This window comes from Plecotus auritus, assembly GCF_963455305.1.
Source record: "Plecotus auritus genome assembly, chromosome: X".
NCBI lineage: Eukaryota > Metazoa > Chordata > Mammalia > Chiroptera > Vespertilionidae > Plecotus > Plecotus auritus.
The window spans coordinates 145,127,944-145,144,366 of NC_137784.1; the positions used below are offsets into that span (position 1 = coordinate 145,127,944).

Below are 16,423 nucleotides of genomic sequence, written 5' to 3' on the forward strand. Positions count from 1 at the left end.
TCAGCACCCCACGCCACAGATAGGAAAGCAGAGGCCCAGAGAGGCCGGGTGAGATGCCGAGGCCACACACCTGGAGGTTGGCAGAGCCTGACTTGGAGTCTGAGTTTTTCTCTAAACCTCAAGGTGTGTCCTTAAATATACAGCGTTTTCAGAATGCCTGGCGGTCTATACTGCTGTCTAGATTCCCATGGGCAGGGAGCCACCCGTGACCTCACTTGGGGGCGGAGCCGTGGTTCTTGTCTTTATCAGCATTTGGCAAAATGAATTCCCGTCTCCCCCGATGTGTCTGTGAAAGGGACTAACAGTGCAGTTCCCTGGGGAGTTGGGAGCATGAGAAAGGCCCCGTTCCACCTTTCAGTTATCCTCAGCCCATCTGGCCAGAGCCAGTCTATCTCCAGGAGCCCGGCCCGTGCTTTTCCATGCTGTGGCTCACGTGGCTTTGACACGTAAGGCCTGCAAAGCCCTGGGAGGGAGGGCTCCGGGGGCCCAGGGGCCAGGCACATGCAGGCCCTGTTCAACTGTCGCCCAGCAACGCCCCACACAAACATTTGCTGACAGGAAGAGGCGGGCGGCATTAAAGCCGCCTGACAGGGAGGTGATGGGGCAGCAGGGAGAGGCGGAGGTAGACAGTGTGTAATTGCCAAGCTGGGAGGCTGGCCTGTGGCCAGCGCATTGAGTTTAACCGCCTGTGTCACTGCCCTTCATCAAGGAGGGTGCTGCCCGCGGCCATGTTTCCAGGCTGAGTGCCCGTTGTGGTCTGGCCTGGGCTACCTGGGGAGGACATCTGCGGGGTCAGCCTTTGGAGTGGGTTCCCACCCGCCACCACAGCCTCGCAGGTGGGTGCTCCTGCTTTCATCTGCACAGCTGGCGGGCCTTTGGGTGCCTGAGCCTCCTTCTGACGCCCTTTACCTACTGCTGCAAGCTCGCTGTTCGAGAAACAGCCCCCACGGGGTCTTCTTGGCGGCTGTGATCCTTCTCCCTGATGCGCTCACCAGCACCCCTGGAGCTCAGCCTCGGCCGGGAGACGGTGCAGAGGACACTGACGCGTCTAGGTGTGTGTTGGCCATGCTAGAAGCCTCTCCCTGGAAGGCTGAAGGGTCCTTCCTGCTTTCCTGTTCCTTCTCCTCGGGCCCACCGTCACTCATGAAGCTCCTGCTCAGCCCTAAATTAGCCACAACGCCACTTCAAACATGCTCACAGTGGCTGCAGTGAGGACCCAGGAAAGAGACAGACGAGAGGAAGAGCAGAAGCAAAACTGTGCCCCAAAAGGCAGCCAGCCCCTTGGCCGATAGAAGGTCAACCCGACAGCCGGCTGTGAAATTGGATAGCAGTCCCGTCGCTTCCAAGACATAATTATTCCCAGGAAAGTGTTTTCAATTTCTAGATAAACCGCTGTTTAAGAAGCAGAGAGGACAGAGCTCGAACAGTGGCAACCGTCTGCGGCTTCCCCCAGCGGGCCCGTCATTAACCATTGCTCCCAGAGCTAAAGGCTGCGGCTCTGTCCCCAATTAACGGCCACATTCCAGCAAGCTCCCTGTTTATCAAGGCATTAGCGCTGACATCTGGGGAGGATTGAGCTCCCATCCACCCACACGGAGACCCACGGCTCTTCTGGTGCTTGCCTGCACAAAAGGTGGGTGCAGGGGGAGTCGCGGAGGCCCCCTCCCAGGCCAGCTTCTTCCCACTCCCTTCCCACCACCACTATGTCATTCTGTAGCCCGTGGAGTGTGAGCCAGGCAGCACTGTCCGTGCGCTGACACACATGCCTCTGTGTGACTCTGTGGGCGTTTGCATGTGTGCATGCACAACCAAGTGTGAGAATCTTGTGTTTCAGGAGATGGGTGTGGGGAGGATTCTCCAAGGAATTCTCTGAGAACAGAAACAATTTCTCTCCCATTGTTAAGCCTGTGTGTGTAGGGGCGGCCGGGGGGGGGGGGGGCGGGGGGGAGGGCTGTGCAGAGGAGTGCTACAGCCACTCCCCTTCTCCTATTTCTCCCTTTCCTTATGTCTTTTTTCCCCTTCCTTTCTAGTCATTGTCATTAGAGCATTGATTAAAACCCATTTTCCCCCTTCTCCAAGCCAGTACAAATGTGCTTGGGGAACATGAGTCATGGTCCCCAGCTACCTCATTCCGAGGACCCAGGACTCCTGGGTTTGGGAAACTGTTCACTCTCCACCACCAGCCCTTCTCACATGTGTCCCTGCCCCCGCCCTGCCGAGCACTCTCCCATTTTCTCTCTGCCTTTCGTTCCTTCTGCTGAGCTTTCCCTGTCTTCTTTGTGGCTATGTTCCTTCACTGGTCCCCTAAATGTGGACAACTCCTAAAGCCCAGTGCTCAGCCTGCCCACTTTTCTCTCTGCTAGAACTACCCTTAGGAGCCAAGCCAAGCCATTCTTATGGGCTCAGTGGTGATGTCAGGCCCCTGAAATCTGCGGCTCTGGCTTCAACCTGTGGTCACTTTCACCTGGATGCCCTTATGGAACTTTTGATCCATATGAATCTAATCAAATCAGAGCTGGTTGTCACTCTATTCCTATACCCCTTCCCCCTCCTTCTCCCTCCTGCCATGCCACCCTGGGACTTTCCTGATGAACTGGAAAAAGAGAGGGTGGGCCCCTTTCCTTTGGGCTGGAAAGAAGAGCACCCCAGCCCCACCAGGTTCTTGACCTTTGATCCCTCCTCCACACAGCTGCTAGATTAATCTTCTCCTGCCAGGGGCTGCCCCACCTCTAGGCCTTTGCTGGTCAGTCTTCTCCTGCCTAGAATTGATTTGAGTGCGTTAAGAGATTAAATGGTATAGGCACCAGCCCTTCTGAAGGGGAGATCTGTTATTTTGCCTGCAAAGCCAGTATTCATTCCCCATCTTCTCCCCAGGCTATGTGGTTCAAGTCAAGCCATCATGCTGCCTGGGATGGACCACGGCCCAACGTGGCAGTGACAGCCCTGGAGATTTTTCTGGAGCTGTTGGGAAAGGGCACCTTTTCGATCACGGTTGCTCTAGAAATGTAAGTCTGAAACTGCTGGTGGTCATCTTGTCACCACTTGGGATTTGCACCTGGAATCAGCCATGCCTGAAGCCAAGTACCTTTTAATGTGTTGGTTGCCACTTTGTGTGGTGTTTCTCTGCCTTACAACCAAAAATGCTCCCTGCCCCATCCCCGAGACCTCTCTTTGTTTGGAGCCCTAGGTCCTAGCTTCCCCTACCCATCTTTTGCCTCTGACCACATGTAGCTTTGTGATATTATGTTAATTTTCATGTGGAGACCTATATCTCAGCCCTTACCACAACCTGAGGTGGGAATTATGACTGTCCTCTTTTTGCCAATGGGGAAACTGAGGCATGGGACAGTTATATAACTCAACCAAGTATCACAGTTAATTAGTTGCAGAGGCAAGATTTGACTCCAGGCTGGCTTGCTCCAGAGTGCTAGCTCCTAACCGCTCTGACCTGCTGCCTCTTCAATGTGTTGCTGATAGATCACTTACTTTCCAGGTCCTTTAGGGCTGTGGTGGGCAAACTGCGGCTCGCAAGCCACATGCGGCTCTTTGGCCCCTTGAGTGTGGCTCTTCCACAAAATACCACGGCCTGGGCGAGTCTATTTTGAAGAAGTGGCGTTAGAAGTTTAAGGTTAAAAAATGTGGCTCTCCAAAGAAATTTCAATCGTTGTACTGTTGGTATTTGGCTCTGTGGACTAATGAGTTTGCTGACCACTGCTTTAGGGTATGTTGAGTTCCTCCTATGTGCCCTGAGCTTCAACTTGGGATCTGAATTCCTCCTCCTGTCAGACTAGTATAGGTACATCATGAGCACCCTTGATTTATGTTGGACCCTTCACCTGAGCATACTTTGGAACAGCTAGAGAGCCTGGGTTATTTATTGCCATTCACAGCCATCCTCTGAGGGAGCCTGTCCTGTCCCTGAGTCCTCTATGAATTATGTAGGGGCCCCTTTGCCGTTGTGGGTGGAGTGTGAGTGGCTCTGATCTCACATCTAACTGCTTTGTCTTAGCTGTCCCTTCACATCTGTACTTCCAGGTCTGGGACCCTCTGGAGAGCCTTTACCTGGTGGCCTGTGTGGCCAGTTTGCATTTCCAGGCAAGAGAAACTGGCATTATAACTACCCTTGGGATGCAGCCAATTGTCCCTGGCCTTACACTTTGCTGACTGCCTAATTTTGCAGAACTACGTAGCTATAACGTATGTGCTGGCAACAATCCCCCAGAGTCACAGATTTAGATTCAATTGATGAAAACCTTCCTCTCCCCATCTCCATTAGTATAGCATCTAAGCCATGTTATTCATATATCATTTCATCACCACAACAGCCTTGTTTGTTGTTTTTATTCCCATTACATGGATGACATAATTGAGGCTCAGGTAGGCTATGAGAGATGGTAAGATGGAGACTCAAAGCCACATCTCCTAGTTTAGGGCAATAGTCTTTGTCTTCTTGACATCACAGAGATTTGACCCTTCAGTGAAGCTCATTGATTTAACAATTGTACATTGGGCATTTTCTGCCTACCTGGCACTGAGCTGGGAGTGGGAAATACAGAGGTGATCACATTCAATAGGTAAGAGCCATGATGGTGGTAAGAATAGAGTACTATGGGAACACAGAGGAGGAAATTGTAAATTCTCCTAGCTGGAGGAGATGCCAGTGTTAGAGAAGCGTTTATAGAAGTGACAGTCACTTGCTTGTTTTCTGTGATGCACAGACAGGCCAATTACTGGAGACATAGACATGTGCCCCCAGAGGACATGAGCAAGGTTCTCAAGTCTTTCTCAGACTGGCTATCATGGTTGTTCACCCGTGAGCTAGGCCCTGCACACATTTAAAAAATCCTCATTACAAATGCAAGATCAGTAACACACCCATTTTATAGATGAGAAAATCAAAGCCCAGAAAGATCCAAAGGCTCAGCCCTTTTGCCATCTTCACTCTGGAGGCCCCTGTGAGATCCCCCCATTGTTGTGACCACATTGCCATTCAGCTTCTCTTTTGTCCAATCTTCTCCCTTACTCCAACTCAAGTGTTGACCTTGAGACCCATACCCCAGTAAACCTCCTCCAAGAAAATTTCCATCTCAAAATCTGTATCCTGGAGAACCTGATCTAAGACGTCAATATCTGTTTAATTTTGGTCACCAGGGAATAACAGAATGTCCAAAATAAGTGACATAAATATGTCAGATATTGATTTCTCACATAAATGACCAGAAGTCACAATGACCAGGCTGGTAAGATGGTTGGCATAAGGGCTGTAAGACGCAAATGTGTAAATGACTCGGATTTCTTTGATCTTGTTGCTATGCCCAACAGAGCTTCCAGTCCCAAAGTTACATCGTGGTTCAAGATGGCTGCTCAAGCTCTCCATCACATCCATGTTCTTGTGGGCAAGAAGAAGAATGCACTCACTTCTCTTCAAGAACCAATTCCAGAAGTTGCTTCTGCTTATATCCCATTGGCCAGACTTCGTCCCATGGACACACATGGCTGCAAGCTGAGGTTGAGCCATGTAATCTTTACTGGGGGAGAGGGGCATGTGTTCAGCTAAAAATTATGGGTTTTATGTCAAAGGGATAAGAGGAAGATGGATATTTACAACAACTAGCAGGTTCCAGATGTGTGCCCCAGGGAGGGTAGAGCTGTGTGTGGACTGCCTGGCATTCAGGGTACTCCTGATGGTCTTTGAAGATCATGGCTCATTTCCACACCTCAGTTTGGATTCCCACGAACAGTCTGCTCCTGCTATAAGGGCCTTTTGGCCTTACTTGAGGTCTCCTCGAAGGCCAAATCACATCACCTCTCCTCCCCAGAAGCTCCCAGGGGAAGAATGACCTTTCCTCTCACTTTCTCCCTCCCTTTCTCTTTGATCTTGTGGTTCTTTAACTGGGAATCTTTCAGTCTCTCCTGGGGCAAAGAGGCATCCCTTGTTTACCCACAAATAATTAACTGCTGTAGTCATTTAACATATACAGACAGCATCACTGTAATTACAGAAAATATATTACACATCAGGCACATGGAGTGGGGGCAATTCACCACCCAGTGGGGCCTGGAATTAGAGGTGAATTGATATATCAACTGGCCCTGGGTTTTATCCCTGGCTGTGCCCCTTTGTGCATTCCAAGCCTTCTCTCCACCCCATGAAGCTGTGATGAGTGGCGCCCTCTGAGTGTACATATATTGCCAAGTCTCCCCCTGCATTCCCTTTTTGCTGAGACAGTAGAAACGGTGGGTTTGGGGAGTGCTGACTGTGTAATTGACCAAAGGAGAGGATGCAATAGAATAGGATAGAGAGGACAGCACAGCCCTGAAGGGGCTGGGAAGAGGGAAAAGAGGGAGGGAAATGAGAAAAATGAAGAATAACTGGGAGGAGTAGGAGAAATGGCAAAGGCAGAGGGATCAGCTCAGAAATCCTTCCGTAGGGTGTTTCTCAGGAAGGGCAAATAATGGTGAAGGTTTACAACTCAGAGAGCAAGGCTTGACAAGCCTCAGTGTGCACACATATCACCTGGGAGGAGAGGGGTGTTGTGAGCCCAGGCGCTCTGATTCAGTGGGTCTGGGTGGGGCCTGAGAGTCTGTATTTTTAGCATGTTTCTGGAAGCTGCTGCTAGTCTGAGGATCACACTTTGAATAGTAAGGATTTAAAGTCATTTTCAAATTCACTCTCTCCTTTCATCCTTACAATGACCCTGTTTTACAGACAAGGGAATTGAGGCTCACAGATGCCAAGTACCTTGTGTGAGATCCCCTGACTAACCAGCCCACGGTTTTCTGTTTAGTATAGTGAACTGTGTCTCAGTGAACTGATGAACATTCTCGAATGTGGGCCAGGGAAGGATGGGTCAAGCTCAGGGGGTCAGAGGACACCTGGGATGTGACCTAGGTGTGTCCAGAGGCCTTGTTTTTCAAGTACTTAGAAGCTGAGAGGAAAGACATGGCTGGGGGTGCGGGTGGGGGTAAAATGAGATAGGATTAAAAAGAGGAGTTGATTATATCACCTGTTAGTCTGGGCCAAGTTGGACTCTGTTACTAAGCTGTGTGCCTGGAATTTCTCAACCTGGGTATCAGTTGTCTGCTGGAAAATGCTCACACTTTACAAGATCAGATCTCTGTGTTCTGCCTACAAATGTCTTGATTTGGATTCACAGAGGAGGAAGGGCTGCCGAGTGAGTGTAAGCCTCTCAGAGCTGTTTGAAGAGGGGCATCCTGTGCGCGCGCTTGTGCGTGTGTGCGTGTGTGCGTGTGTGCGTGTGTGCGTGTGTGCGTGTGTGTGTGTGTGTGTGTGTGTGTGTGTGTGTGTGTGTGTGTATGGTGGGGGAGTGTGCCGAGAGAGTTAGGCATTAAATGAGGTAATGTATGTAAAAGGTAATGTATGTAAACGGTAATGTATGTAAAAGGCTTAGCAGGTTCATTGTGCAACAGTTATTGAGAATTATATTTAGAAGCCATACAAGCATCTTGAAATGCGATGTAAGAGCTTGGTGGCATAGACCTCTCTGCTATGGGTCAGCAATGCCTCTGATAGCCATCAACGTGAGGAACCTTAAGGATGTTGTAAGTTCTTAAAGAACTTAGAGTCTATCGAGGAGACACTGAATTGCAAAGAGGCTCCTGAGAAATAAGCCAATTTAGGCATCTTCAAGGAGTCCACATTGACATGGCAATTCTTCTGGGGCAGTCTGGGTCCTCTGAGAAGCAGATGCCAAGAGAGGATGAAATGTGCAAGGATTTTATTAGGGGATATGAGAGAGAGAGGGAGGGAGCTGGGCAAGGCTGGGAGAGCTGAGAAGCTGTGATGTGAATCTGACCCAAGTGAAGGCGACAAGACAGGGAGGTGTTTGCGAGCATTCTAGCCTGTCAGGCAGTCTATGGAAGGTTCAGCAAGACCTGCAGTCTGTCCTCAAACCAAAGCCAGCTGTCAGAGGGGCCCTGTTTTTCACAGGAACAGGCCTGTTAGCACCACACCTCACTCAGCCAGTTTCGGCCCAAATGCTGTGATGGATTTCAGAGCTCGGCAGCTGGGGCCTTGTGCAGTTATGTTCCCTGAAGTTGGAGGGCTGTGAGGCACAGCTTCCAGCACAGTCACTTTTCAGTAAGTTGTGTACCAGGAGGGAAAAGACCTTGAGCTCTAATTGGGACAGGGGGCCCAGGCCAATTGCAGTGCCTCACATGTAGTCATCACTCCGTAAATATTTAATAAATGACTGCAAAACTGGAAAGCTAATCCATCCTGAAGCGTTTGTTTTCCTTCTGCTAAATGCACCCCTAAAATGAAATTATTTCCTTTATTTTCAAAAATTTCCCCTTTTATGACCTTAATCTATATTTACAAAAATGGCCAGGACCTGGTGCAGTCCTCTGAGAAAGTCTTACAGGGCAAGAGGCGCCAGGACCTTCTCCACTCCGGGAGAGCCTTAGTCCAGCAGAGCCACCTTGGGGTCAGATCTGCCATGAAACAAGAATCTGAGTAGAGGCTCCCTTGCTTCTGGAGGGAAAGTCCCTGTACATCTTTCATCTCCGTGGCCTGCTGTCATCCTTGCCCCTCGACACCACAGGCAGCGCTTTGTCCCCTTGGAGGCTGTATCTACAGCAGAAAGCCTGCAGCAGACACAGCAGCCAGACGAAAGAGGGGACTTTGGAACTGGGTAAGTACCGGGAGACTGGGCTTGCCATTAGGAGCGAAGTGGCAGTGACTCAGAGGACCCAGCCTACAGGGCCCCAGGACTCATGGGGTTCGGCCCGCAGGGGCAGCCTCTGCCCTGCTTTCCCAGGAGCTGTGGAGCCAGCCCAGATGCATTTTCCTCTGTCGATGCAGACAGATGCTGTGCATCCATCTTCTATACACGTGCTTCTGCCTGGAGAGGAAGATAAAGTGGCTTGTTTCTCCTGTACTAATACATTACTGTGGTGTGGCCTGTGGCCAACCAGCACTGATTATTGAGTGTGGGTGGGTGCATGTGCATGCATGCACGTGTGTGTATGCACGTGCGTTAGGGAGACGAGTTGATGTTGAAGAGCAGCTAGTGTAAGGAATGGTAAATTTTTCACTTGACAGTTATGTTCCTGAGAATAAATTAAACAGGATCTCTTAGTGCCAATAACCTAGAATCCCCCAAACAACAACAGAAATAGCAATAATAATAGCTACTTATATAGCACTTGCTCTGTGCATGTCCTTTCTAAGCTCTATACGTGTATGAACTCATTTAACACTGACAGTGCCTGATGAGGAAAGTCCTATGATAATTCCTATTTTGAAGATGGAAAAGTAAGGCACACAGGGGAAATCTGCTTCTTATGTTAAAAAAATACTTCATGTCCTACATTACCAGTTACCCAAACCCCTCCCGTTGGTAGAGGACACAGTTCTTGGCACCAGGAAGAATATTTGGAAATGTGCCTTTTGGTGATTAAAGAAAGCGGATTATTTAGTCGTGTTTTAGGAATTACTCTATGTCTTCTATTTTTGCTGTATTTATACTTGTTGACCCTTGAAAGTTGGTTTTCTGTGCATAGAAGCTATGGGTCGGGAATTCGGGATGGGCTCAGCTGGGTGGTTCTGTTCGGGGCCTCTGATGCTGTTGCTGTCAGAAGGGGGCTGGAGCTGGAGTAGTGGGGGTTGGCCAAGCCTTGCTCTCTTAGGCTTCCTTACAGTGTGGTGGCCTCAGAATAGTGACACATAGTGGCTCAGGGTTCCAAGCCTGAATGTTCCACTGAGTCACATAGCGTCACTTCCACCATAGTTAGGCTTAAGGGAACATAGACCTCACCTCTCCATGGAAGGAGCATCCAAGCCACCAAGCAGAGCCATCTTTGAAAGTCCAACCTGCCACAGGTGGGGTATGCCAGGGGCTGAGGACACTGTGAAGAGCACCACAAACATCTCTTGACCCAGACTGTGTCTGATGGTTCCACTTCAGGCACCCAGCTGCTTGAGGGGACTTCTCAGTGGGATGCTAAATGGAGATTGGCCTGGAGCAGGAGAGGTCAAGGCTGAAGGAAGGCTGTGAGGCTTGGGGTCCCAAGGATGGGAGGAGCTGAGTGACAGCCAAGCAGAGTGATTGCAAAGCCAGTGTGACTCGGGTGGCCCAGATCAGAAGGTAAAATACTGGATCCCAGGGCAAGAGGAAGGGGAGGGCCTGGGAGTGGGGCCCAGCCCAGAACTGAGTTAGCATTGAAGATGGCTGCCACTCTCACAAGGGGCCTGAGGGACAGGGCTTTGAGAAAGAAAGGCAGGCCCTGGAATCTTGCCATTTGCCTGATTTGGCTTGATGTTACCTCCTCCCCCATCCCCTGCCACTGTCACCTCAGGCAGATGGAAATAAGTCCTTCTCCGAGGGGTGGACCAGCTCTTGGAGTGGGAAGTGTGGGTATAGGCGCTTGCCTCCCAAATCCAAGCCGGAGCACATGGCCCACAGCCAGGCCTACATGAGAAATTGATTACGTGGCCAACTTGACTGCTGAAGGCCTCGGCAAGCAGAGAGCTGCATCCATAAAGTGCCGCCCCCCACGCTGGGCGCTTCCGCGGCCTCTGTTTGAAGGTAAATCCATCCATAAGCCTGCCGTCACTCTGGGCTTAATGTACATGATTTCTGGCATTTACAGCAGTGCGGCTCCGAATGCTGGAAGAAACTCCAGCAGAATAATTTGCCAGGGAAAGGCACGCAGCCTGGCAATTGCTCATGGCACATCTGAACAGTGTCGGCTCCTGGGAAAACAAGCTCCCTGACAACGCACGGCCCACTGGCCTCTCTCTGCCGCTAACCCTGCCGCTAAGGAGAGAATTTATAATGTGGAGATGGTGTGCTCTGTGGGTTTTTACTCCATGTACAGGTGCTGATGTTGGGTATTTTTGATCCCTTGAGTCAGGGTTGGAAGCTGGGAGAGGGGGCAGTGGGTCAGGGTGGGCCCGGTGTGCTTCTCAGCTTGATGCCAGCATAGCAGAGGGTAGGGAGTCTGTCCTCAGGGCCCTGAGGGTGTTCTTGGAAGGTGGGACCCTCTACTTTGATTCAAGGTGAGCCTGTCCCTTGGCTGGAAGGGCTAAGGGGCAGTCACCAATGCCCGCTCTGTGGCTGCCTGCTCCCACCTGAGCATCTAAGAGCATTCCCTGGCATCTTTCTGTGGCCTTCTCAGCAGTCCTCTCCCTTCCTCCTCTTCTGTTTCTCCGAATCTCTCTTCTTTTTCTGTTTCTGAATGTCTCACTTTCACCCTATCTCTGGTCTCTGTTCCTTTATTTCTTTCTTCCTGCTTTTCTCTCCAACCCTCCCTTTGTGTGTCTTGGCTTCCAAATTTCTTGGCCTCTGTGTGTCTGTGTATCTTTCTGTCTCTTACTTCCCATCGCTCCCTTCCTCTCCCTAACTCTGTAGTTCTCCTTCTCTCTTTCTGTCTCTCCTTCCCTCTCTGTCTCTGCCTCTGTCTTTCCCTGTGCTTCTCACCATTGTTCTTTGTCTCTGCCTCTCTTGCACGTCTTTGCCTGCCTCCCTTTCTCCCTTTCTCTCATTTAGTTTCTCTGTCTCGGTCTCTCTTGGACCCTGTGGCAGTACACAACCCGAGAGTGTGTCCCAGGTGGACTGTGGGGCCAGTGAGCCCAACACTATACACTATTATACACGATTTTCTTTTAAAATTGTTTGCAGGTGTCCCCCTCCCCCCTCTTTGCCCACCTTCACCCACCCCTACCTCCCCATCCCTTGTTCTTCACCAGATTGTCCTTGTCCATGCAGTATGTATACATGTTCTTTCTTTGTGTGTAGGCCATAGATATTCTTTATGTTAGAAAGATTATTATTTTTTAAATATTTTTTAAAAATTTATCTTTATTGTTGAAAGTATTACATGTCTCCCTTTTTCCCCATTGACCCACCTAAACCCCACACTCAGTAGCTCCCTTAGCCCCTCTTGCCAACCTTCCTGCCCAGTCCTCCCTGCCTGTCTGTTTACCTTGCTGGCTCGGGGCTTTAGCTCTCTGAGCAGGTTGGAGGCATGCATACACATGAGCGCACCCCAGAAGCAAGGTCTGTGGGCTGCCATGGCCATTTCCCTGCAGCAGGGACTGTGTTCTTTCCTCCTGCCTCCTTTAATTATTTGATTTGAGGGCACTGGTATCTATCCACATGATGTAATATGTCCCCCTTGATCTAGGTTCAGGTGGTACGAAACTCTCATATTGGCTCCCCCTTCTGAAAAACTGCTTTGGGTGAGGTTACGCACACAAAAACCCAAACAAACCCTGAGATGAGAAGTCATGTGTAAGAAATTGATGAAGGAAGTGCTCCAGGGGACTGGTCAGGGGATGAGGACAGCACTGGGAAGGCGGGGAGACAGGCAAAGGCAGGGAGGGGATCTCAGGCAAGGCCCTTGGAGGACAGCCTCGGCCTGGTGCTGCAGGGAACCCTGGAAGGCAAATTATGCCTCTGAATTGTCTCGTCCCAAGTCAGGGACCAAGAACCAGTCATTTGTCAACAGTTGCCGGGGCAGAGTCTCAGGCATTTTCAGTTCCCCGTACTTGTAGGCAGAGGTCCATTAGCCCGGGGGGCAGTCCTGGGACGACAGACTGCAGGTGCCGGTCACTGAAAACACACTCAAGAGTGGGGCCACAGAAGCAGTTTCACTCCCACTGTCTCAAAAGACAAATCAGAGACAAGGCAAAATAGGTATGACATGTGGGGCCTCAGTTACTGGTCCACCTATCCTACATACACTAGGCAAGTTAGCTCATAGAATCCCCACAACAACTCTATGAAGTAATTAGTGTTATTATCCCTATTCTACAGATGGGGAAAACGGAGGCATAGAGAACTTGTTTCCCAAGGAGATACTATGAGTAAATGGCAGAGCTAGGATTTGAACCAGGAAAAACTGGCTCTTGTCCAGCCGTGGGCAAACTACGGCCCGCGGGCCGGATCCGGCTGTTCTATCCGGTTCTCTTGCTCTCCCCTCTGCTCCTTTACTTTGAATTTATATTAGTTCACACAAACACTCCATCCATGCTTTGGTTCCGGCCCTCCGGTCCAGTTTAAGAACCCATTGTGGCCCTCGGGTCAAAAAGTTTGCCCACCCCTGCTCTAGAGCTTCCATTCGTAACCATCACACTACACCCAGTCTCCTCCAACATGTGGTCTGCAAAACATGGAAGTGATCCCCTCCCCCAGCATTAGAAACACTGACTTTCATCTCTCCCCAAACACTCCGTTTTTAGAAGTGAACTTTCAATGTCAGCTTGCACTGATTCTTGCAGTGGTTTTGATGTTTCAAAAGCCTACATTTTGCAGCCTCTGGTCTTAAATTTGCTACCTTTTGGGACAAATGCCAAATTGCACAACACAAAAAGAGACCCCTAAAAAAGAGACCATCCATGAGTTCTCTGTAAACCCAGCCCCTGAGGAAAACCTTCACCTTGTAGCCAACAACAGCAACAAAACCTTCTGTCTCAACGGGTAAAGGGTAAGGATGTGGGACATAATCAATTTACTTGGTGGCAGCAACCAGGCAGTGGACAAAAACTCCTTGGGACATTTGTAAAGCCTGGGGCCACCTAACTAGCCTCCTGGTGTCCACTCATCTCCCTGACCAACCTGTAAGCTCAGAACACGAATCCCCAGAACTCTGTATAATGTGTGGCATACAAATTATATGACATTAACTGAATGAGCAAATGGAGGTTGAATCCTAGCACTGACATTACAGAACCTCCAAATCCTAGTCTTTTTTTTATTACATAGGAGGTGCCATTGTTCACCCCTGGCCTCCTATGTGCTCTGTGAAGGGACAATATTACCAGTAGCGACACCACTATCGGCTGGGTACTGTTTTGAGCACTTTGTAGGTGTTAAATACAAGAGAAAGTGCATTATCAATTCTGTGCAGATGTGAGAATTTCCACTTGGACCACGAGGGAAAGGAGGTGGGAGGTGATGTTTAGGTGTGGCCTGAAGCAGCCTGTGGTGTATCATGTGATCTCAATATATGGCACCTTAAAAATTAAAACCTCTTGAAAGCAGGAGGCATTCTTCCCATGATATGCATTGTCTTAGCTTGGGCCAATTTAACAAAATACCACAGGCTGGGTGGCTTAAATAATATTTATTTCTCAAGTTTCTGGAGGCTGGAATTCCAAGATCAAGGTGCTGGCAGACTCAGGACCTGGTGAGAGCTCTCTTCCAGAATTAGCTCAGGGTGTATTGCTCCACACTTGCTCTTAGTGGCTTCTGCAGGCCCCTGGGTTGCTTAGGGCCCCTATTGGCAGGTCCTATTTGCTAACAGCCCAGGGTGGTTTTGAAGGATAATCATACTCCAATGAGACTGGGATGAGAATGGAAGAGGAGAAGCAGATGTTTCCTCAGGGATGTGGCTCCTCCAGCTCCCACACTTTCTGGATCATTGGGGTCTGGGGGCCACAGTCTGGAAGTAGGTGAATGGAGTTTCCCTAGAAACCTTGGCCTTCAGCCACCTTTTCCTATGATTGTGTAGCAGACCATCCTTTTATCATATCTGTGCCTACCAGCTCCTAGTGTCCTGTTTCTGGGGATCTGCCTTCGGACAGTTTCACCAGCCTGAGTCATTCAAATACCAGTGATAACAATGGCCATTTTTATAAAACTTGCAATGTTCTGAGTTCTTTACAGATAGACTAGCCCCTGGAGTCTTCAAAGCATCCCAAGAGACAGTGAAGTGTAGAGAGATTCTACATTCTTGGGCTTTCACACTAGAAGGAATACTTCCCACTCCCACCCACTTCATGCCATGCCTCCCCTTTTCCACATTCCTACAGGGAATTATCTGGCTCCTGTGGGAACACTTCATTCACTGAACAGAGCCTATAAATAAGCACCTACCAGGACACAAGCATTAGGTGTTGGGATTCAGTGATGAAAAAATATCTGCCCTCAGCTAGTAAGAAAGACTGACAAACAAATGAACACTTTTGGGGGAAAAATCTGTGAAAAGTCAGTTTGCTGTGGAAGTTTGCAGAAGTGATGCCATTCAGTCCCAGGGCATTGAGAGCTGTCTGCTCTTCAAATACTTAGAGAAAGTTATAGTCTTTTCCCCAAGGTGTCGTCTCTAGCAGAAGTGCTGCTCCCCATCCTCTTCAGCCTTTTCTCATTAGACTTAGTTCTCAGACTCCTCAATGTGCTGGTTGCCTCTCTGAATATGGGTTTGTGAATGTCCTTCATAAAGTGTGAGACCCAGCCTAACTTAGAACCCTAGTTCATTTGATCAGGTTGCTTCACTCAGAACCTAGAGCTAGTCACACTTCTGAAAGTTTTTCAAATGAAATGTGTCTCATTTCATGTTGAAATGTCTCCCATCTCATTTTTATGCAATTGACTTTCTAAGCTGAATGTGACATTTTACATGTATTTCTGTTCATCTTTGTGCTAGTTACTCTCCTTTCCCCCTCAATATCCTCAGTCTATGATCTTTGTTCTGTTCTGTCTTAGGAGGCTGAACTCTGCAGATGACATCACTGGGCTCCCTCGTCCTCCGGCTTCCTGTTGGGTGTGACAAAGGGAAATACCTGCAGGAGTTTGGAATGAGGGAAGAGAGAAAGTTGAATATATATCCTACCTCCAAATCTCTCTTTCCAGGCCACAGTATTGACAATGACTGCATTTCTCTACCTATAGCCACGGCTCCTTTCTCGTGGTCCTTTGTCATTTTGCCAAAGCTGTTCATTCCCGTTGCCCTTTCAAGCTGTCTTAGCCAATTTGAATTGGTTAAACCACAGGTATGTATTTCTCAGTTTTGGAGGCTGGGAAGTCTAAGATCAAGATGCTATTAGATCTGGTGTCTGGTGAGGGCCTGGTTCCTGGTCCACAGATGACTGTCTTGTATCCTCACATGGTGGACAGCAGAGAAAGAGAAAATAAGCTGTGTTGTATCTGTTTATAAGGTCACTAACCCCATTCAGGAAGGCCCTACCCTCATGACTTGATTATCTCCCAAAGGCCCCACCTCCTAAAACTATCACCTTGCAGGTACATTTTGGGTAGACACCAACATGCAGCCCATGACACAGGCCTAGGAGTGGTCAGAGCAACCTGATGTTGGTAGCCCCTGGGTGAGTCACCATTTATTGTGAGTTCCCTTAACTCTGCCTCCACCTCTGTAAATCGCTCCTTCATTATGCTCTTTTCAATTAAACCTTCTGAGTGTGTGACTTGTTCCCGCTGGGTCCCTGACAGATATAATTTAATTATCTTGACTTCAGCTCATCACTCCAGTTCAGTGGAATCTTTTTGAGGCTTAGTTTTCATCCATCATAATAGCTTTTTATTTCCAGCTTTGTTTTACCTGGAAACTTGCTAAACAAGCCTTATTTCCTGTCTAAAGTCAGCCAAGTCTTAACACTGCCCAAATTGTCTACAAGAGGATCTGGCGTGAAAAGCTCACCCTAAGCAGGGATCATCACCAG

At 49.2% G+C, this 16,423-nt stretch overlaps 1 long non-coding RNA gene across 2 annotated transcripts; it reads left to right on the plus strand.

The window, feature by feature from the left end:
* The first annotated feature begins 600 nt into the window (after positions 1–600).
* On the plus strand, positions 601–16,174 carry LOC308239601. 2 transcript variants are annotated; one of them, XR_013959747.1, is made up of 4 exons: positions 601–1,633; positions 2,875–3,005; positions 5,323–5,508; positions 15,450–16,174. It is a non-coding gene; the product is annotated as an uncharacterized lncRNA (long non-coding RNA). The 2 variants fall into 2 exon arrangements; XR_013959748.1 differs by lacking the exon at positions 15,450–16,174 and having other exon boundaries at positions 685–1,633; positions 5,323–8,242.
* The last annotated feature ends 249 nt before the right edge of the window (positions 16,175–16,423 follow it).